This window comes from Mauremys reevesii, linkage group 1, assembly GCF_016161935.1.
Source record: "Mauremys reevesii isolate NIE-2019 linkage group 1, ASM1616193v1, whole genome shotgun sequence".
Lineage (NCBI taxonomy): Eukaryota > Metazoa > Chordata > Testudines > Geoemydidae > Mauremys > Mauremys reevesii.
In genome coordinates, this window is record NC_052623.1 from 294,955,023 (window position 1) to 294,979,121 (window position 24,099).

Sequence of the window (24,099 nt, forward strand, 5' to 3'; positions counted from 1 at the left end):
TAGGAGGGAACTCTAGGCTGGGGGGTTCAGAATGAGGGAGAGGATGCAGACTCTGGGTGGGAGTTTGGGTGCAGAAAGGGGCTCAGGGCTGGGGCAGGGGGGTTGGGGTGTGGGAGGGGTTTCAGGGTGCAAGCGCCAGGCAGCACTTACCTTAAGCAACTCCCAGAAGCAGCTGGCATTTCCCTCCAGCTCCTAGGCAGAGGCTCAGCCAGGCGGCTCTGTGCACCACCCCCATCCTCAGGCACCACCCCTGTAGCTCCCATTGGCTGCAGTTCCTGCCCAATGGGAGCTGCAGAGTCGGCGCTCGAGACAGGGGCAGCACATGGAGCCTCCATAGCCACGCCTTTCCTAGGACCCAGAGGGAAATGCCGGCTGCTTCTGGGAGCTTCACAGAGCCAAGGCAGGCAGAGAGCCTGCCTTAGCCTTGCTGCACTGCCAACCAGAGTTTTAATGGCCAGTTGGCAGTGCAGCACTAGCAGTGCTGACCGGAACCACCAGAATTCATTTTCGACCAGGTGCTCCAGTCGAAAACTGTACACCTGACAACCCTATCCGTAGACATAGTCTCAGGTCACAATTCCAACCTTTCCTTTGCATCCTGCAAAGTCTTAGTGGGCATTGGCATCTGAGGGCAACTAATACCTTTGGGTCTGCAAACAGGCTAAATCAAAAGCTCAGAGAACTGCCCCGTCGACTCTGAAACCTTTCTACCCCAAATAGACCACAACATAGGGGCAGTGCCATGGCATGGGGGTTGCAACATGGAGGCACCATGTAGGGTGTGCCTAATGCCTTGGCTTTCTTTAGTTTGGCGTTGCACTGCTCTCTGCCATTACCTTGTTCTCCCTCTTTTTGTCTGTTGATTCACTGGCTGTGTATTATTCAAATCCCAGTTTGTGAACTCTCTAGGGTGGGGACTGTCTTCATGGTGTACGAGGGCACCCTAATCCTTGTCTGCGTTCCTTAGGCATGACTGCAATATAACTAATCAACATCATCCAGCAAGGAAGGCTTGATCTGCCCCCATAAGCAAGAATGTCATGGGTACAATTCCCTCTCTCTTGATGTCACTCATCAAATGGGTGACCCCACTGCCATATTTGGCAGCAAGGGGGGAATCTGTGACTCCACCTCTTGAGGAGGGGATAGAGGTTGGGCAATAGCAGAGAAGCACTATGATTTCTGCCTGCAGGGCTCCCCACTCACACAGACGTTCCACTCTACGGAAAGCTGCTGGGGAATTTTTTGACAAATTGTTTTTGCCCCCAAAATGCCAATTCATCAAAACTAAAACGCCTCATGAAACAGGGTTGGTTTTGGCAGATCTCCCAATTCAGAAGGAGCGGGAGGGAGCTTTGAAATTGGTAACATGGGACATTGTGACATTTTCAAACTAGAAATATGCAGTTTTTTGAGTCAAAGTGACTTTTTGTTTCAAACTTTTAGTAAATTTAGACCAAAAAGGTGGGAAAAAACCCCACTGAAATCAAATGAAACATTTTTGAAATTGAAAAGTTTCCATTGATTAGAACCTTTTATTTATTTACTTGGTTGGTTGGTTGGATTTTTGGTTTGTGAAAATTTTCAAGATTTTGACTTTTTGTCAAGATCTGAGACAGGCAAAACTTTAGAAATCTCAAAAATTCTCATTGAATGGGAAAACCTTCTCCTACCCAGTCTTGACTGGGTGTCCCGGCTGGACTGCAGAGCTGTGCCAGGTCAGGGTTTGGCTCTCTAAATCTCTCCTTGTTAAAAAAGAACGGAGACGTTTGGTACAGAAGTAAACACTGTTCACAGTTACCGCTATTGATGTATCGCTGAAACAATTCTGTGGTTTGTCCAGCTTCTTAAAATATATTTTGTTTATGAATGATTCAGTAGATTCTTTGCACATCTTTTGCTGCCTCTTTCTCTAGCAAGAATCTTGCTTATCATTTGATATAATAAAGGGTTTTCTCAATAGGCTATGCAGCTAACATTTGCATTTATCAGATGTATTTAATGTCTCTAATAAAATATATGCAACACATACTCTGGGACTGTAATACCATGATTAAGGCAGTTGAGAAAAAGTCTGATTGCCTTCCTGGTACCATTATGATCCCAAATTATTGGTCCATCTGTAGCAGTAGTGGTAAAATAGGGAAGAGAGATGAAATACTTGCATGACTTTAATTTTAGGGGGGAGAATAAGGCTTTATTTCCTGCTAACGGAATTTATCAAAATCACACCAAACCTCAGCCTTCATTACCAACTATATATCCTGAAACTACCATTGTTTATTAGGAATTCTTTGTAACAGAGTGTTGTATCAACCAAGCAAGGTACTAACAACTTCAACAGGACTTTATTTTTACAGTGGAAACCTCTGTACCGAGCTGCTGCTGCACTCTCTGTAACTCTCACTCAGCCTCCTCAACTCCTCCCCCATCCTTCCTGTTTCCTGTCCTTCAGACTCCCAACAGCCAGTGCTCCCAATTCTAATAATTACAAGCACATCTAAACACTGCATTCTCTCCTCTCTTAAGAAACTCTCCCAATTAAAATAAACATTCTTGTTCTAACCACAGGAACAAATAGGAAACAAGACACTATACTACTGGCAGAAATATTACACTGGAAAAACTGTAGATACTACATAACATAGTCTCTAGTCCAGACAGGTGGTCATCTGGGTCTGACAGGCCGTCTCTCAAGCCCCGGTTCCAATGCAATGTCTTGTTGTGTTGGTTCTATGGTGAAGTCATCCAATGCAGACTGGGTGTTGGCATAATCTCCTCTTGGTGCATAGGCAGGTGCAAGATAAGAAGAATTCCATACCTGCCCATCAGAAAGTTGATAGGTGTAAGGTCCCTTCTTCTCAATGATTTTAAGAGGAGCTGTGAATTTATGGTCCCCCTTTGCGTAAAATTCCAGGTTTTTGTATTCTAACAAAGGAACCACACTCAAACGTTGGTTCCTTATCACCCCGCCACTTGTCTGTGAAAGCCTTATACTTTGCTTGGTTCTGTTCAACTGTTTTTCTCACCTCATCCTCGTTTGGGGCATCAGGTCATGCCTTTAACAATCCAGCAATGTTCAGTTTAGTATTCATCTGTTTCCCATGCAGTAACTCTGTGGTTGATCTTTGCATTGTGGCATGTCGTGTAGCCCGGTATGCTTGCAAGAAATCAGTAGTGAAGGGTATCCACAATCGCCCTTCCAGTTTAGCTGTTTGCAAACTCTCTTTCAAACTTCTGTTAAACCGTTCAATTTCCCTGTTGGCTTGAGGGTAATATAGGGATGACCTTCTGTGTAAAATGTTCCTCTCTGCTAGAAAGGTTTCAAACTCCAGAGAAGTAAATTGACTACCATTATCGGAAACCAGTTCTTTGGGGTTACCTTCCCTGCTAAAAACTGAAGAAAGGAACTTAATTACTGTAACAGAAGAGATTTGCAATGTAAACGCTACCTCAGGCCATTTACTGAAATAGTCTATTAAAGAGATGGCGTAATGACAGTCAATTGGAGCAGTACTACAATGTCAATCACCACTTTTTCCCATGCAGATTCAGGAAGAGGAACAGGCTGTAATGGAGGGGTACATGTCACTGCTCTCTTATCATGCATTTGGCAAGTGACACAGGATTTTATCAGTGCTTCAGTTTGAGAGTCTATCCCTGGCCACCAATACAGATCCCATAGTAATTGTTTGGTTCTGACAATTCCTTGATGAGTATCATGTGCCAGGTGTATGAGTTTTTACTGTAATTCTTCTGGAACAAGTAGCCGGTGTGTACCTCGTAGCACACAGCCATTGAGCAAAGAAAGTTCATCCCGAACTCTAAAATAAGGCAGCAAAACTGGGTCAAGGTTTTTAGGATTACTGGGCCATCTCTTTGTCAGAAATTCCCGTAGTTTTTGTTGAATTGGACATGCTGAACAAGCAGCTTGAAATTGTTCTCTTGTAACTGCAGTAAGAGTGCTTGTAATAAGCGCAACTTCTACATCCTCATCCTCCTGTGGACCATCTGGTGAAGGCAAAGGCAGGCGAGAAAGGCAATCAGCTACCACATTTTTGTTTCCAGGCTTGTATTCCAGGTCATAATTGAAAGAGAGTAGTCTTGCAGGCCATCTAGCAATACGATATCCTGCTCTTCCCAGTCCTTTCGTGGTGAGCTACGTCGTCAAAGGGCTGTGGTCTGTGCACAACTTGAACGTGCGGCCCCACAGGTAAGTTCTCCATTTTTCAGTAGCCCAGACACAAGCAAGCGCTTCTTTTTCGACTGTAGAATATTTTCTCTCAGCATTACTCAGTGTCCTTGAAGCAAATGCAACAGTCCTCTCTGTGTTGTCCTCATGAAGTTGTGTGAGAACGGCCCCAAGTCCATAATCAGAAGCATCAGTAGTTATAATTGTGGACAATGCGGGACTGAATAGTGCAAGTACTGGACTATGTACAATCAAGTCTTTCACCATTTTGAAACTAGCTTGTGCATCCGTTGTCCACGCTAAGGTTGAACTTCTCTGTAGTAATTCTCGTAATGGTTCAATGACAGAAGCATAATTGGGAATGAATTTTGCATATCAGGAGGTAAGACACAAGAAGGAATGTAAGGTTTGCAAATCTGTTAGAGGAGGAGCATTTGAAATTGCTAGGATATGATCTGGTAATAAAGGGAGATATACCAATCTCCTAGAACTGGAAGGGACCTTGAAAGGTCATCTAGTCCAGCCCCCTGCCTTTACTAGCAGGACCAATTTTTGCCCCAGATCCCTAAGTAGCCTCCTCAAGGATTGAACTCACAACCCTGGGTTTAGCAGGCCAATGCTCAAACCACTGAGCTATTCCTCCCCCTCCCTCTGGATCAGGTTTTAGTCCAGCCTGTGAAATTGTATGCCCCAGAAAGGAGAGTTCAGTTTGTCTAAATTTACATTTGGACCTATTGAGCTTGAGGTCTGCTTTGCTGATGCAGTTTAGTACAGACTGCAGGTTATTATCATGCTCCTCAGTGGTAGTTCCAAGCATGATAATATCATCCAAATAGCACTGAACTCCATGTTGATGCTTCAGAATCAATGACATCATTTTTTGGAAGGCACTTGGGGCTGATGCGAGACTGTATGGAACACGTTTAAAACGAAATAGTCCCTCATGCATAATAAATGCTGTGAGGTCTCTGCTGTCTTCGTGCAACATAACCTGGTGGTATGCGCTCTGCAAATCAAGAGTAGAAAACATCTTTACTCCACGGAGTTCTGCAAATACTTCTTCTATGTGAGGAAGAGGATGGCTGTCAATCACAATAGCTTTATTTGGCTCCCTTAAGTCCACACAAAGGCGAATGCCTCCACCCTTCTTCTGCATCACCACTATAGGTGAAACCCATTCCGAGGAGTTAATTTCTTCAATAATGTCATTTTGAACAAATTTTCTAAGTTCCTCTGAAAGAGCTTCCCTGACTGAAAATGGTAAGCGCCGTAATTTCTGTTGTACAGGCATCACATTATTCCGCATTTTAACTTTATTTAGAAACCCATAAGCACAGCCAAGTTTCTCCTCAACCCGGTGTTGGGTCCCAGCTGAAACTGGTGTATGTACCGCAAGAGTGCTTTGCTAAGGAAGATCAATTCGTCCATTAACTACCCTGAGATTTAAAGCAGCCGATAAATCTCTGCCAAGGATAGGAGTGCCTTTGTGGACAATGTAGAACTCTGCAGTTACACAGCAATCACCAAAAGTAACTATTGCTCGCAGGCAGCCATGTACTGGAATATGGTTTTTCAAATAGCACACCAAGTGAAGTTTGGGTTCAGTAAGAGGCACATCTTTAAAGTAATGCAAATAAATGGAATCAGGTAGTATAGATACTGCTGAGCCAGTGTCCAACATTAGCTGAATAGAGTGTGATTTGCCTGAGGGTATGGCGGAAACGTTTACAGTGCACTTTATCTGTTCTGGAATATGTGCAGTAGTGATTTTGTCCACACTCACCACAGTAACATCTGGTATTGTAATTGCATGCACTTGTTGATTGAACTGGCTACTGCGACATACTTTAGCAAAATGCCCAATCTTTTTGCAATGATTGCACTGAGCTACTTTAGCTGGATATCCTGTGTCGCTTGCAAGATGTTGTGGGGATCCACAGCAAAAGCATGCTTTTACTGTATTTTGCATTTGCTGGTTCAGTGGCTTTTTATTAGTTTTCCTCTTGCAATTGTTTGTCTGCAGCGATAGTGAACTTTTCAGCAAAGGAGTCACAGCCTGGACTGTGCTTTCCGTATCTCTGCTCATTATTTTGGTTTCAGCTGTACTGACTCAGTCTGAGTAGCAATGGTTTTGCTTTTTCTAGTGTAAGTTGTGGTTCTAAAAGTAAGCGTTCTCTTACACGAAGCCTGGTTGTTTTCTCAATGAGCTGGTCTCTGATCATCTCATCTGCCATATTCCCAAAGTCACAAGTTACAATCAGACTCCTCAGGGAAGCAATATACTGCATTATAGTCTCCCCTGGTTTCTGCTCACGCTGGCGAAATCTGTAGCAATTAGCTACTACATTCATTTTGGCAGCAAAAAAATCTTTAACGCAGTGAGCGCAGTCTCATATTTATCATCTGCAAGGGGAAAAGTGTAAAATATACGCTGCCCTTCTGCTCCAAGGCAATGGATGAGCAGAGCACGCTTTCTTACTTCAGAAATCTCTGTAACACTGATTGCAAGCAGATAAGTCTCAAACATATGGATCCAGACGGTAAAAGCAATTAGAGACTCACCTGCGCTTTGCAGAAAGGGTGCAGGTGGGTTCAGAGGCAGAAGATCCATCCTCATTGCCAAAATGTTGTATCAACCAAGCAAGGTACTAACAACTTCAACAGGACTTTATTTTTACAGTGGAAACCTGTGAACCAAGCTGCTGCTGCACCCTTAGTAACTCTCACTCAGCCTCCTCAACTCCTCCCACTCTTTCCTGTCCTTTCAGACTCCCAACAGCCAGTGCTCCCAGTTCTAATAATTACAAGCAACATCTAAACACCACACAGAGCTTACTTTGAAGAAAGATCAAAACTTGTGTGATATGAGTCTATAAGGTGCCACAGGACTCTTTGCTGCTTTTACAGATCCAGACTAACACGGCTACCCCTCTGATACTTGTGATATGAGAGTTACTTACATCTGAACTACGGGCTTTGTCGCAGTCAAATTGTTGACGATGGGAGAGTGACATCTAGAGGAGGAAGAAAAGATTGCAATGTATCTTGGGTTTCATTCCTGAATAGGAAAAAGAAAAGACTGGGCACATTTCTTTCTGCAGCCCTTTCAGTTGCCCGGCTTTGGATTCCTGTCCTGGATCACTTTTAGCTGAAGGTTTTCAAGTGTCCCTTTGAGCAGCTCCCTATTTCACTGAAGTGGATCTTGAAATACTCATTCAGCAGAATGTTAGCTAAAGTGTTCCATTTCAACGTTTGTTCTGGTTTTGAGGAAAGGCAGCATGGCAAGGCTATCATGACCAAAACAGGCACTATAACTCAATAGATTAATTCTTTTCTCTAGTATTAATAAAAAGATGTCTTTCCAATTTGGCATATAGTAAATGTTTGCCCATGGAAGAGATGGTGGTTAAAGATATATGTGAATGGCATAGAGATGATAGATGGGCTCCATCTAAGCTATGTTTCTTGATCCCTTTTTTCATTCTGGTTATTTAGTGATTCTTGGCTAGGAAAGGTGAAGGGCCTTCTTTAAGGCCTTTTAGAATCTTGTAAATTATTCAGCAGAGAGTGCTTGAAAATTGCTGTTTGCTGGCATTCCCCTGTTTCCCTAAGTGACAAAGACCTGTTATACTGGCAGAATGCCTGGTCCCATTACTGACCCAACAAGCAGGAGAACTAATATTCTCCAATATATGTCTCCTGTGAGGCACTGCAATAGTTCCTTGGGGCTTACACTTTCTCTTCTGTCATATTGCATGCTGCATGATCATTTATTTTTCTATTTAAACTCTTATGAATTGGCCTGCAAACCAATATTTTTCCAACAAAAGGGTCAAGCCTAATTTTTATCTCAGCTAGTCCATAGTTAATCTGATTTACACATTGTAACCAAAATCAGAATCTGATGGATAGTGATTTGGTATTTTAAATTGTAGTCTGACTAGTAAAGCACTTCTTCTTTTCATGTCCCAGTCACAAACTAGATGTTTTTCCAGAACTGTGTACAAGTGATGGCTCATTCCATTGGTGCAGCAAGATCCTCCTTTGTACGGATCTCCCCAGGAGTTGGCAAACAAGCAGGTGCTTCACTGTGTACACTTCACCACACTCGCATGCATTTACTTTGCATTTATCAACATTGAATTTCATCTGCCATTTTCTGGTCCAGTGACCCAAGTTTTGTGAGATCTCTTTGTAACTCTCCACAGTCTTCTTTGGACTTAATTATCTGAGTAATTTTGTATTATCTGCAAATTTTGCCACATCGCTGTTTACTCCTTTTTTGAGATAATTTATGAATATGTTGACCAGCACTGGTCTCAGTACAGATCCCTGGGGAACACTATTTACCTCTCTTCATTGTGGAAACTGACAATTTATTCCTACCCTCTTTTCTCTGTCTTTTAACCAGTTACTGATCCACGAGCGGACCTTCCCTATTATCCCATGACTGCTTACTTTGCTTAAGAGCCTTTGGTGAGGAACCTTGTCAAGGGCTTTCTGAAAGTCCACGTACACTATATCCTATAGATCACCTTTGCCCACAAGTTTGTGGACCCCCCTCAAAGAATTCTAGTGGATTGGTGAAGCATGATTTCCCTTTACAAAAGCTGTGTTGATGCTTTCCCAACAAATCATGTTCATCTATGTGTCTGATAATTCTGTTTTTACTATAGTTCCAATCAGTTGCCGGTACTGAAGTTGGAAATGCCAGGATCACTTCTTGACCCTTTTTTAAAAAATTGACATCACATTAGCTATCCCCCAGTCATCTGATAAAGAAGTTGATTTAGTGATAGGTTACATACCACAGTTCTGCAATTTCATATTAAAGTTCCTTCAGAACTCTTGGGCGAATACCGTCTGGTCCTACTGACTTATTACTGTTTTTTTTATGGTACCAATTTGTTCCAAAACCTCATGTATTAACACCTCAATCTGGGACCGTTCCTCAGATTTTTCACTTAAAAAGAATGGTTCAGGTGTGGGAAACTCCAATTATTATTACAATTATCATTCCAAGTTTTTGTAATATGGCATCTAAGCTAAATAACACAGGGGTATTATAGGGATAACCTGGATTTGTTCAACCAAATTCAGTTAAATATTTCACACACCCAAAGCTGGGAAAGTTAGAAATAATGATCCTGATGTATTGTAAGAAGTGACAACTAAGAAGTGTTGTAGAATCTGCAATTATTACTTCTAAAGTCTCTTCAATCACTTATATTCCAGCACCAAAATAGCTATAAAGATTTTCCACCTACTAATGCTGTGACCATTCTAAACAATGACATCCACATGCAATCTCCATTGTGATTATTGCTTTGGAAACAATACAGGCTAGATCCTCCACTGCTCTGCAGTTTGTGCAGTCATTTTCTCATGTGCAAAGCGGTTGTAAAGCACCATCATTCTGAGCTGGTGGTATTTTAGACCCACTTTGCACTTACTTTTCTCAAGTGAAAATGAATACAACAAGATGTAGTGCAAGGGAGAATACAGCCCAGCGAATTGAGGGAACATATGACAGGTATGTGAAATGAAGACTAAAAATGAGAATTTAGAATTTGCTGGGGGGTGGGGTAGGGGATCCCTTGACCCCCGGCCCCACTGCCGATCATTTATACTCTCTTTACCCTTAGTTCGCAACACATGCGGGAGTTCTCTGAATCAAACAGGCAAAAGAAAGTTCCTCTCTCCTCTTTTTCCCATATGAGAGAGGAGAATCTGGCTGAAAAGAAATAAAGGCAAAGGTGACCTGTCTCTCAGGCAGTCTTTTAGGATTGAGCTCTATGAGTTTGGTCTATCAGAGTCTGTTACCCCTTAGTGAGGCCTACCTTCTGTCCCTCCTTTTGGGGCATACTGCTTTGCTACCAGTCAGCACAGCTTTGTGAGCAGTGTGGCCTGTGACTGTCTCCTTCTGCCTGCCCTGTCTCTGTTGCCTCAGCAGCCTCTGAAGTGGAGTATTCCTGTTCACCACTCCTTCCTGTGACAGGTTTCCCTTTTTATGCTCGTCCCCTCCAGGCAAAACAAGCCATGCCAGTGTGCCTTGTTAGTGCTGAACAGGCCCAGAAGAGCTTGTTAGTCTCCTCCGCACCGGAGTAAGGGCATGTCCCTTCACATGCTGTAACTAGAGGTAGGCAAAAAAAAATCGACGAATAGTTTATTAGCTGAAAAATGCAGTTTTGGTCGACCCAAATAGTTTCCACCGGAAAATAAATTTTGGGCTAGATTCACAAAATGGCTGTACAGTAACTCCTCGCTTAACATTGTAGTTATGTTCCTGAAAAATGCGACTTTAAGCAAAATGATGTTAAGCAAATCCAATTTCCCCATAAGAATTAATGTAAATAGAGGGGGTTAGGTTCCAGGGAAATTTTTTTCACCAGACAAAAAACTATATATTATATAGATATACACACAGTATACATTTTAAACAAACAATTTAATACTGTTCACAGCTATGATGATTGTGAAGCTTGGTTGAGGTGGTGAAGTTAGAGGGAGAAGAAGGGATATTTCCCAGGGAATGCCTTGCTGCTAAGTGATGAACTAGCACTCGGCTGAGCCCTCAAGGGTTAACACGTTAATGTAGCCTCTCACACAAGGCAGCACGAACAGGAGGGAGGGGAGACAGCATAGCAAACAGAGACAGACACACACCTGGTGTGTGGGGAAGAGAGAGAGATGAACACTGCCCCTTTAAGTAAGCTGACCCACTCTTAAGTGCATTGTCTTTTTAAGTGGATCAGGAAGTTGAGACAGCAGCTGCTGCCCCAAGCTCTCTCTGTCTCTCTCCATCCGTGTCCCCTCCCTGCTCTATATGGAGAAGGGATAAGCGGGGTGCAGGAGCAGGGGGGAGAGGGACACCCTGACATTAGGCCCCCCGCTTCCCCTGCACAGCAAGCAGGAGTCTCTGGGAGCAGCTCCAAGGCAGAGGGCAGGAGCAGCACATGGCAGTTGCGGGAGGGACAGCAGTTGATAGCCTGCGATTGATAGCCTGCTGGGCTGCTGCACCACAGGGAACTTAGGGGAATGGGGAGCTGATAGGGGGTCTGCCGGTCCACCCTGGTTACAAGGCCCCACCAGCTAGCTGCAAGGGGCTGCTCTTCCTGCAAGCAGTGGACAAAGCAGGCAGCTGCCAAACAATGTTAGAAAGGAGCATTACACAACTTTAAATGAGCATGCTCCCTAATTGATCAGCAGCATAACAATGAAACAACATTAAGCGGAATGACTTTAAGTGAGGAGTTACTGTATAAGAAGGAGGATCTGACTTGTAACTTTTAGCTAAGCGGTTAGGGCACTCACCTGGGATGTGGGAGACCCTGGTTTGAATCCCTGCTCTGGTGCAGGGATTTAAACCCAGGTCTCTTCCTTCCCAGGAGAGCTCCCCAAGCACTGTGTTATAGGGTATACTGAGTGGGTCCCACTCCATCTCCCCTAATTAAGCTGTTCAACTTTGTATAAAATACTTGAATAGCCATTGGGCCAGAGAGTGTGAGAATGACTCTATGGCCTGGTAATAGGACATTCACCTGGGAGGGGGAGACCCAAATTCAAGTCTCTGCTTCAATGAATATTTAATTATTTATATAAAGTGGAACATCTTCAACAGGAGAGATTGGGAGAGACCCACCCCAGAATAGCCTAACACCTGGGACGGGAGACACCTGGGATCAGATGCCTGCATCAGAGTGTGGATTCAAACCTGGCTGTCCTCCATCCCAATTAAGTGTCCTAGCCACTAGGCTAAAAGTTATGAGGTGGGTGGCACTGCCATCTCCTTCCTCTGGCCATTTTGTGAATCTAGTCCTTTAAAAGTTCCCAGAAACAAAACCTTTCAGGTCAAATTACATGTTTTGTTCAACCTGGCATGCCCTTTTTTGATTTGCTGAAATGGGGGTGGGGGGGGAGGAATTTTTGGGTTCAGTTCAACACAAACCAGTTTTTCTTTCCAATTATTTGGAAACTGCCAGTGAATCGAAACATCAATAATTACCTCTAGCTGTAACTGTGAGGAATCATTGCTAGGGTTCAAACTTATGCTAAATTAAGACAAGCCAGTTAGAATCCACTGCAAAGGGGGGAGGACTTCCAATGGACTTTATATGCTGAACCCTGCACTGTGAAAACCTCTGTTAAAATAGCCACTGGGCACTAAAAAGAAGGCCATGTGACATCTCAGTCTGTCATCTCCAGTGAAAATCACAGCAAGCACCAGAATGTCGAGTATTATAAGAAAAAGTAAACTGCAAGATCTAAGAGGAGGAAAGATGACATCTAAAACTGCATCATATAGAACCCCACATAACATAATGTGTGGGTATGGTGAATTTGAGCAGAATGCTGGACTGAGCTCTGATTGTGGAGGAAAAACCTTGTGTGATGTTAAGCTTGTGCCAAGAATCAGAGCAATAAGATAAAACATCATGCCATGAATGACAGGCGTTGAACCATTCAGAAATTCTCATGGCTGTCATTATCATTATGACAGTCCCTGTAACTTAATAGGTGTACTCTCTTCTCCAGTTTGAACAAACACATATATTTCTATATTTGGCATATGGTCAGTGGAGGAGATGGTGGTTACCAATTTAAATGGTGATTAAAATAATGAGTTGGATGAAGAACAGGGTGGGCACTTCTGTTCACCTTTTCTCATAATACAAAAATAAGGGGATATTGTGATGGAATTGAAAGGCAGCATATTTTAAAGGAAACTGCTTTTTCATACAATTTATAATTAACCTGTGTTAGAACTTAGTGCCACAAGATAAAATTCAGGGCAAGGGAACAGGAAGCTACAAAAGAGGACTTGACATATGTGAATAATGAGAACAACCACACTTATATTAGAAAGGATTATATTGTTGGGGATAAAGATATAATATGAAGGATACACGCCCTTGTGATGATTTGGGGAATCTGTGTACAATTTATGAATTCTGATTGATTTTATGAAATGTCTCTGTCATTCACCGTCTCAATGTATGTGCAGTGAGCCATGTGCTGTCAGGGCTGTGTTACATATCCCCCACACCAGGGACAATGAGGGTCATGTAACCTTGATGGCTCCCATTCAAGTGGAAGCAACAAAGAATTCTGTGGCACCTTATAGACTAACAGACGTTCTGCAGCATGAGCTTTCGTGGGTGAATACCCACTTCTTCAGATGCAAGTGGGAACACCTTGGTACAGTGGGATGGCTGAAGCCTGGGGAAGCCAGTCCAAGTTCCTCTGCAGGGTTTGGAGAGTGGAAAATCCCCAAATGGAGAACAAAGAAATCAGCTGTTAATTCTGGGCCTTAAAGGCCATGGAGCCTGAGGATATGTCTGCACTACAGAGTTAACCCAGATAATTGGCCCAGGTTAGCCTTACTCAGGTGTGAGGATCCCCATAGCAACATTCCACATTCCACCCACATTACTGTGTCCTCACTGTTTCTGCACGCACCTGTGTGTGCCTGGTGGGATAGTCCATGGTTCCTTGTGCTGAGATGTCCAAGGATTCTTACCCAGTCAGTTATGTCCGTTATGGGAGAACTTGCCTGTCCTTTGGGGGCGGTTTGTGGGAAGTCATTGGAGGATGATGAGCACTCAAGTGATTTATCACTGCAGAACGGGTAGGTTCTAGCCCAAGTTCAAAGAGTAGCTCGAGTTCTAACCCACATCTCCAGGAACATAGGTCAAAAGTTTTTCTGTGTGGCTGGTAAGGGGGTTTGGGCTGAAACCCGGGTAAGAGTCCACTTTAACTGAGCAGTGAAGACATACCGTGAGAGGGAACTCAGAGGGACTCACACAGGAAGCCTAGGCAGGCGAGAGGCAGCTTTTGTAGAAGGGAGGATTGTTAACCTTTTAACTATTTGACCAGCTGAGGAAGAAGGAAACTGGCTGCACAGGAGAGAGAGAGAGAGACTAGTGATTTGGAAGAGAAGCCAGAGAGAGAGATCCTGGACCTCTCAGAGGAATCTGACTTAAGCCCAAATAAAGTTCAAGAATGGTGAGGAAACTGAAGCAGGGAAATAGGTATAGGTGTTTTTTATCGTTTTATCTAGATCTGTATATTTTTGTGCTAGCTAAAGTAAAGAGTGATTGTTTACAAAACTTTATATGGCCTCTGTGTCCATTTGCTTCACTAGTTTGTGTCCCTGAAAAAAGAACTGTAAACCTAGAGTTCCCACAAGACGGGAGCTCTGATAAAGAGTGTGCTCAAGCCATTGGGAAGTCTGGGAGGATCAGCACTGGTCCTAGGGACCTCAGGCCACAGGGCCACATTCCCACGAAGAGGTAACAGACAGTGTTCCTGGGCACAGAAAATGTGCCAAGAGGCTCAGGGGAGAGACAGGCCTTCAGCCTACTCAGACTAAGTGCTCACGGGCCCAGTGTGTGAGTCCCAGAGATAGCACTTGTCCAGCCAAGGAGAGCTCCAGTAGGGCTGTGTGTTACAGCCTTCATGATTTAGACCATAAACTGATGGGCTTAGTAAAAAAAAATTCCCTGGGGGGCAAGTTATTCCATAACTGCCCACTGCAGGGGGGGGGTTGCACCTTTGTCTGAAATATCTGGTACTCAATGCTGTCAGAGAGAGGCTACTGGACTAGATGGACCACTTGTCTGATCTGCTATGGCAATTCCTGTGTTAATTTTGACAGATCTGCTCCTTTGCAGTTATTTTACATAGGTACAAAAATTAAATTACAGTATTTGACCGTCCTTATTCATTATCTCCCCCTTGGCAGCCATCTTGTGGGTGATAAGCATTAGCTGTATAAGTTGGTACTTGTTTTACATATAGTCCTGGCAGGTATTCTGGAACTTGAAGAGCAATCTCCTTTCAAAGGAGTCAATACATTAGTGATACAGTATAGCAAATTGACCTTGTATATTAACTGGTAACTATTGTGACCCAGTAGTTAGAAACACTTAAGGGAGGGTAAAAAAAATGATGCTCTTGTTTGCTACATTAATATAATAAAAGTCAAATAAGAAAGTATCATTGTTTGAGAAAATCTCCGTTTAATAAGACAAGAAATGTTATCCACCAATACTCTCTGGTCCTGTTCTGATTTTTGAATTAGAACTCAGTTGGTGCTGTAGATATAATTATTCTATTACATAATCTCATTATGACTGAAGCTGTTGCTGAGATTTTCTGCCATTAAATGAAATATTCTATTGTGAGTAATCATTTAAAGCAATACTTTGTGGGTAGCATTTTGCAGTTGGAATATTGTAAACATGCCAATGTTTGTAGTTTCTGACATATGTATGAGAACTTAATATATTTACAGGAAGGGGCTTTGAATTTCCTGAACAAAATATACTTGCTCTGCATAGTTTTGGAGGATAAATTTACTCTATTGTGTTGAGTTGAATATGCTTCTGGCATTCTTAATTTAACTCTCAGGGATTGTTTCCAGGAAAATGTCGATGTAAAAGCAGAACTATGTGGCAACCCAAAAGAATTAGCTGGAGAACATGTTAGAAGAGATACAGAAATGACACCTTGCCCTATCAAAAGGAATTAGAGAAGCAGCAAGGACTAATAAACTGAGTTTGAGATAGGAGCCAGAAAATCCTGATTTCCAGTCCCATCTCTGCCGCTGACTCACTGTGTAGCCTTGGATAAGCCACATAAACTCTCTATTTCCATGTTCCTATCTGTAGGCATACCTACCTCACAGGAGTATAGCAAAGATTAAAGTAAGAATGTTTGTAAAGTATTATACAGGTGCTAAGCATTAGTATTGTGTACATATATAACTTAAGGAGTGTGCAAGATTTTCCAAAAAAGGCTTAAATTCATTTTCCTGTTTAGGATATAGGCTCATGATTCGATAGTGCCTCCAAAATGTGTTATGTGCTGTATTCCCCTAGTAGTGACCTGTGTAGATCTACTGCATGGCACCTTTCAAACAAGGGGCATTTAGCACTTTAAGCCCCAATCCAACAATGGGGGGGTTTCAGGTTTCCCCACACAGAGCCTCATTGACTCTAATAGAGCTCCCAAGCAGACACAGGGGTCTGCTTACATGGATCTCCTTGCAGCAGTTGGGCCTTAGTTTGTTTGCCAGTTGTTGGTCTGACAGCCCATAGATTTTAAATAATGTATCAGTAGCAATCTAGGTTTAAATTGTGGGCAGGCATGAATGCATCTGTCTGCTCAAGAAGCACTGGGGCCTTAATCTAAAGACCTTTGGAAAGACTCCCATGGCTTTCAGTGGGCTTTGGATCATACTCTAGCTGAGTACAGGGCCTTCAGTCTGGCCAAGGAATAGCTGTGCAGATCCCCTAACCTTTGGCTTCAGGCTGAAGAGAAAATTCTGTCCACTCCAAATCCTTTTGCAAAGCCTGTTTACTTGGACTTTATGAAGAGGGCAAGAATTTCAATGAGTCTGAACTACCCCATTTATCTCAATGGGACATCAACTCAGATGCCAACCTAAGAATGACCATTTAAATATCAATTTTTATTTCTCTGCTGATTATTTCAGTAGAGGCATCCAGCATATGTGGAGTGTTTTCACTGTGGTTGAAGCGATCTGAAACAGTATTGAGAGATGTAAATAACTGGAAGCTCAGTTGGATAGTTGATTTAGGTTAGTTCTTTGTATAAAAGCAGCAAAGAGTCCTGTGGCACCTTATAGACTAACAGACATTTTGGAGCATGAGCTTTCGTGGGTGAATACCCACTTCGTCGAATGCATGTAGTGGAAATTTCCAGGGGCAGGTATATATATGTAAGCAAGAAGCAGACTAGAGATAACGAGGTTAGTTCAATCAGGGAGGATGAGACCCTCTTCTAGCAGTTGAGGTGTGAAAACCAAGGGAGGAGAAACTGCTTTTGTAGTTGGCAAGCCATTCACAGTTTTTGTTTAATCCTGAGCTGATGGTGTCAAATTTGCAGATGAACTGAAGCTCAGCAGTTTCTCTTTGGAGTCTGGTTCTGAAGTTTTTTTGCTGCAGGATGGCTACCTTTAGATCTGCTATTGTGTGTCCAGGGAGACTGAAGTGTTCTCCTACAGGTTTTTGTATATTGCCATTCCTAATATCTGATTTGTGTCCATTTATCCTTTTCCGTACATGTACATCGGCCAAACTGGACAGTCCCTACAGCTACCTCTCTGATTCTTTGTATAAGAGTCTGAAATGGAAGAGAGAAGATCTAGGTGACTGCAAAATCCTTGGGAGGAAATCCTGAGTGAAGAACAAAAGATTTCATGGAAGTGGGGAAGGATTTTTTTTGTTTTGGAAGACAAGAGTAATCTATTTGTCTAGATATTTATATTCCCCTGACCCTTTTCATAGTATTTAAATTATATAGTCTTTTAGAATAGTTATTATAGAACCCTGATGGCTTCATCTATATTCCATTCTAGAAGTCTATTCCATGAGGGGTGGATCCATTGTTTGCGATGACATCTACCTATCATAATCTAGGTCTTTAGACTGCATCCAACACCTGAGTACCTCATGGACTTTCTCCCATTGTCTTGAATGCTTCTTGCCATATAGGTCCAAACTCAGCTAGAATAGATGGTGCACTTCCCCTCCCTAACTCTGCTGTTCCTTAGGCAGCTGGTACTATCCCAGATTTCCTCCATCTTTCCTGCAAATTTTCATAGCTGGTGACATTTGTTTCTGGGACCAGACAATCCAGGCAAATTAGCCCACCTTATATTCAAAGAGTTTCACTAATTGCAACTTCAGATTCTCTTGAAAGAAGAGAAGTAAGTGTTCAGTCTAGCTGCAAGACACCAATGCCTGTGCTAGAATTTGTATTTGCCTTTTTAGGCTTTCTTAGCCAGGAATTTTTAACATATTTTTACTGTAGTGCCAGATCTCTTATCTTGCGTTTATTCTTGTTACTCTAGTTGCTACTGGTTTTAGCTTGTACACAGGAAACTGCAGTGCCAATCAATTTAGTTCCCAAGGTGACAGGAAACCCTATTTGGTCGGATGTTGATTGTGCTTGTCTTTACTGCTCCACCCATCACATTTTCTTCCTTTTTGGCTGAAGTTAAGACAAATTAATCATTGGCCACCATCTGGCAGACAGTTTTGGTGGTTTGTCAGTTAATTGTCCAGCTGACCTGTTAAAAAAGTAATAAGTAGTATTTATAACAAACTGAGGGGAAGTATCAGTGGTAGGACTAAAACCTTTCTAGAGGCCTAGAATCATGCACTGATTTCTGACAGTATGAGTGATATCGGTAATTATGAGTAATCTATAGTCTTGTCTACAGGAGAAAAATTTGGCATTCTAATCACTGTTTGGTTCCAGTAGCATGCCTGCAACACATCTCACACTCACAGAGGAAAGTGATTTTGGTGGGACACAGGTGTTCCTTTGGAAAAGACTTGCGTCCAGAAAGGCTAACCACTATGTGATCCTCCGCCATGCAATTCTCCACTGGTGCAGCACCAATGCTAATGGGATCGCTGACATAACAGCTCCAAATATGCCTATAGTGCTCCCATTACAATTCCACAGAATGTACTGGTCACTATTTAGATATTCTATTAGCTCTACTTATACACCACTACACTGCATGTGGGTCAAGCTGGCAAAGCCACTTATCTGTACAAATGCACACACCACAGAGCTCAGCTGCATGCTATCCAGCAATCAGTTTTTTCAGAAATGACTTCAAGTTTGTCTTGCTTATATGGCTAGCATGTCTCAGGCTGAGCTTCTTATGGGTGTGCTGCCAGCTGGCCTGAGGTCATTGTGTGGGCACTGCTGGCCATCTGGGAAGATGAGAAGATCCAGGACCAGCTGAACTTGGTCATTCAAAACACTTTTTGTCTACAAATGTGTGTCCAAGTGCCTATTCAGAATAGGCATCACTTGAAGCAGCAAGCAATATCTTGGAAAGCAAAGACCATAAATTCTAGTATAACAAATCCTGGAGCAATAATAGTAAATCCAACTCAGGACAGAATGTCACTCTCTGAGAAATTGGACCAAATCCACTGACCTTGCTTTTCCATGCATCCTGATATGCAACTGGGTAACACGGAGCCTCCCTGAAGTGGACTGGTGAGGGACAAAGAGAATGAAAAGAACTCTGTTTTCATCAACTGGGCAGGCCACAAGATTGAAGAGTAGGATTAGGGTAATCCCTAAATGCTTCCAGGATCTCTTTACTGGGTCCCAAGTATCAGAACCAGCAACTGAGCAGGTTCAGGAGTAGGAAGAATCTCTGTTTGAGGGGGCTTCCATATTCGGTACATAGCTTTTTGTTGTAGTGTTTACTAATGGGGTCAGATTTTTTCAGGCTTGTGGAAGGCTTTTCCAGATTCTTATGAATGCTGCCATTAGTGCATGTAGAAAGGCAGATATAGCCTTGTGATAGAACAGATGTGTCCATCATTCCTCCTGCACTGGTGTTCCACCCCACACTGCCTCCACCATTCTTCCTTCCCAAACACTTTGGGAGCCCAAGCTGCCTCTGCCCAGTTTCTCCTCAATCTGTCCAGTTCAGTTTCTTTTAATTCCCTGTTCTCATCATCCCACTTAGACCCAACCTTTGGCTGAAAGGGCCACAACTCCTGGTAAAGGTGGAAGAGCTCAGCCCAGCAAGCAGAACTGCTGGCTGAGCCAGGCCTCGTGGCCAAACACAAAATGGCAGGCAAGCAAAGAAAATAAAAAATCAAAGTACCACAGAAACTGCTATGTAAAATGTCTACAAATCAGATCATTTTATTGCAAGAAACACATATTGAACAATACAGACAAAGTATTTTACATTATATTACATTGTACCTGCCAGCCAAGATGCTAGCCTAAGGCACCTAATCTGTGTGCTCCTCCATTTAACTGAAATCACAATTAATTCTGTCATTGTAATGTGTAAAAACAGTCATGGTCATAAAATGCTAGTGAAGAGGCAAAGACCACGAGAGTACGGTGAATAATTACATTGCCTGTCATCAAACAACACAAAGTGGGTGAGTGTGACATTACCCAGGGTACAATCTGACTGTTGAACAGCCATGTCCCCTCAGTTCTCCAACCTGAGGTGCTTTCTACACTGCTTTGCTGTAAATTACACCACTCTTGGTCTCCTCACACATAGCCTCCAGCATGTAAGTTACCCCAATTATATTGTATGAGTGCTATAGCTAGCCACTCATGAATTACACTGCAGAGTAACACCAGCATATACCCTGTCCCAGACTTGCCCCCAGAAATGTACATCTTGTACAACCCAGCTTTCTCCTGGAAAATACAAGCTCATATAAAGCCCGTCAATTTATTAATCATTAATCATTTTATTAATTGAAAATGATATGCACAAATCCTGTTATCCCAAACACACAGATAAAACAATAAAATAAATTTATTAACTACAAAACTATTTTAAGTGACTTCAAATAATGATGCATAAAAGTCAGAATTGGTTACAAGAAAATAAAAGTAAAACAATTAATACTTAACTTAACAAGCTAAGTGAATTCAAAGCAAAGGTCTCTCTCACCACATGTTTCAGCAGCCTTACTGGCTGAATTCCTTTCAGTCAAGACCTTTCCCCCAGTCCAAAGCTGTTCCCTTTGTTCTTCAGGTGTTGTGGATGCTGTGCGTAGAGAGAAAGGGAGGACTATTTGGGGGCAGATCTCCTTTCTCCTCTTTATAGCTCTTTCTCTTCTCTGAGAATAATCTCCAGCTGAGGTTCAAGAGACAGAAAGTCTGTTTAGATGAGAACCCCCAGCTGTTTCTTTGTCAAGATGTATATTTTCACCCACATCCTCTTTCCTCTCGAAGAATGGCCACTTAACCAGATGATAGTCCATTTGATTTTGCTGACACCTGGCTGAGGCGTTTGTTAGCCTTTTGTTTCTGGGGAACTGGTTTGTGGCTGCTTCCCCACAGACTTGGAACATGTCTAGCAATACCATACAGAGGAATCCTATAATTTTACATGCAACATTGCCACACATATTTTACCAGGACAATAATGATCAGAAAATTATGAGTTTTCAAATGATACCTCACAAGGGCATACTTTGTACAAAATGTATCATAGTCCTGTAAAAGGAGTGAATATAGGGGTAAAGACTGTTACAGTGAGGTAATATCTTTTATTGAACCAACTTCTGTTGGGGAGAAAGATATGATATCAAGCCACACAGAGGTCTTCTTCAGGTCTCAAGAAGAGCTCTGTGAAAGCTTGAAAGCTTGTCTCTCTCACCAACAGAAGTTGGTTCAATAAAAGGTGTTACCTAAGCCACCTTGTCCCTCTAATATCCTGGGACTGACACGGCTACAACTACATTGCCTACATCAAACAAAACCTACATTTTTAGAAATCCAGTGGAAATACTAATTCATAGACCTCGTTAAATAATGGAAGAACAATTTCATGAAAAAAAAAATCATGGAGTAATGCATACTTCCCACCTCCCACAGAAGCACACAGTGCTTCTATATTTAAGGAGTTGGTCCTCTAACAATAGCTATAAAAATTATTCTAGTTGAAACTCATCATCTTTTCTCCTTATTCTGAAAAATTACCTGTTCGGGGTTTTGTTTGTTTGTTTGTTTTTCTGGAACCCTTTACAAAGGGATGTTTCCAAGGCTTCTGTCTACCTACTGTAAATAACTTTTGTTATTAGCCCAGTTGCACTAACCACCAACACCCTCTATGTACCTCTCCGTTAACTGATCCTAGTCTTATAATAATCAGCAACCCCACAGATCCTTATTATGAGAAGTTATGTGTTAATTCCAGTTGTGTGTCTTTGACATCTCTAGCCCAGGAGAAAACACTTTGCAAAAAACATTGGAGTTCAAATCTGAAGTGAAATTGTTACTTTTATTGCATTCCTTGGCATGCCAAGGGTTGAAGATTTCTATGGTTAACTTTTTCCATGTAGTGCCTACTGTAGCACTGTGCATGTTCCTGAGCAGACATGGGGCAAGTAGTTGTGATTCCCAGAGGTAGACTGGCTAACAAACTTATACTCTGGGAAAGAAAAGCAGGAAAATGCACAGGACATGTGCACAACATGAATAACTACTCAAATAAACCTTACTGGTGCAGGGAGCAGAAAATGAGGCCTGCTTCTGGAAGACAGGACAAGTTCAGGAAGAAGGAAAGAGATGAATGCAGGTCAATTTCTGGATTGAGAAGGAAATGAGAACAGAAGACAGACAGCACCAATGTGAAATCAATGAGCACATACTGGCACCAGGGGCAGCTCCAGGCACGAGTGCACCAAGCGCGTGCCTGGGATGGCAAGCTGCAGGGGGGCGGCCTGCTGGTTGCTGTGAGGGTAGCGGGAGGTCTGCCAGTCCCGCAACTTCAGCGGCAATTTGACGGCGGGTACGCCGAAGGCGCAGGATCAGTGGACCTCCCGCAGGCATGCCGCCGAATCCGCATTACCAGCGGACCTCCCACAGGCACACCGCCGAAAGCCGCCTGACTGCCGTGCTTGGGACGGCAAAATACAAAGAGCCGCCCCTGACTGGCACAAGAAAAGATGACTACACAGCCGACCCAACAACTAGCTCTCACACTAGAAACCCCATGCAACACCATAAATCAGGACTATGCTACTTACTGGACTGTCTCCTAACTCTTTATCTCCCTCTCAGGTCAAGGGAGCTGTCCCAGGAACTGTGGGATAAGTACTCAGAAAGCAGTATTACTGCAACTACCTAGTACAGCCTATGTGTGACCACAAGGCAAACTGTACCCACAAAATTATGGTTAGAATGGACACATCGCTGCATTGGTACTTACACCTTAGCTATCCTGTTGGTCCAGTTACCAGTTGCTAAAGTGTCTTGTGTACACAGCCAGTGTGTGTGGAAAGCTTCCACCTGTTTAACATTCCTGGCAAGTAGATCTGCCTGTTTTCTAATCTTAAATAATACTAATGAGTATTTATATAGACCCTGGTGTCTGAAGATCCCAAAGTGTTTCAAAACACAGTGAGGTAGGTATAGTAAGTGAATTTGGTCACTAAGGACTTCAAGTTTGATCCTCTGCAGAATATAAGGATTTAAAATCTCTGATCTGAATCAGTTTTCTTATTGGTTAGATTCAAAATCAGAAAGAGCCAATGCAAGCTGTTGGGCCAACTCCCTGAGCTACGCATCAAATAAATCTCCCAACAGCAGCAGAATTTCAGTCCCTTTCTCCCGGGATGGGTTTTATTTCTCAAAACCAAAACAGTCCATCACAAATCAAAACAAATTAGCCAGCTCCTGCTTCCTGGCCCCTCCTAAAACCTCTTCCTCATAAGGCTTCTGTCTTTGCCCACACATCTCCAGTCAGTCTTGTGCGTAACCTGGAGCAACCCTATGCAGATCCTTCCCTCACCCTGGGTCCCCTGCAGGAGTTTTCCTGCACCCTATAGGTGACTTCTCCTACTTATGTTGCCTTCTGGCCTTTTTTTCTGAGAACCAAGTGGCCTGAAGGCTGTCACCTGATCCTTGACCTCAGTCCCATCACCTGACAGGCAATTAGTGGCAATTAGTCACAAGTAGAACTAAGCCTAGATCCCTTAAAGGGCCAGCTCTCCATTTGATAACACAATACCGGGTAGCATTGGCAGCAACTGTGCAGATTCTGTTATTTATTGTGGTTGTCTTTGCAGTTCAGAATATTTTGGGTTTTAGCCTTATATTTTCACTTAATCTGTAAACATCTGTTCCTTTCTCTCCAGTCCAGTTGTAGTGAATTTTGTATCTGTTGTCAGTGCCTTTGTGATGTAATGGTTGTGCAAGTATCAATAAGACATCAAATCTATCACTTGGAAGGCAGCTAATTAATCAAAGATAGAGCTAAACCCACTTCCCTTAAAAGGTAATCCCACCCTGTGGCAATCTGTTTCCCAGCTCTAGTTGTGATGGGGTCAAAATCTTGTGAGAATGGCTCATCTCATGAAATT

The 24,099-nt window shown here is 42.7% G+C and overlaps 1 protein-coding gene across 4 annotated transcripts in view; it reads left to right on the forward strand.

The window, feature by feature from the left end:
- Positions 1-24,099, forward strand: part of PTPRR (protein tyrosine phosphatase receptor type R) — a 219,996-nt gene that overhangs the window by 133,545 nt on the left and 62,352 nt on the right. The window lies entirely within an intron of this gene.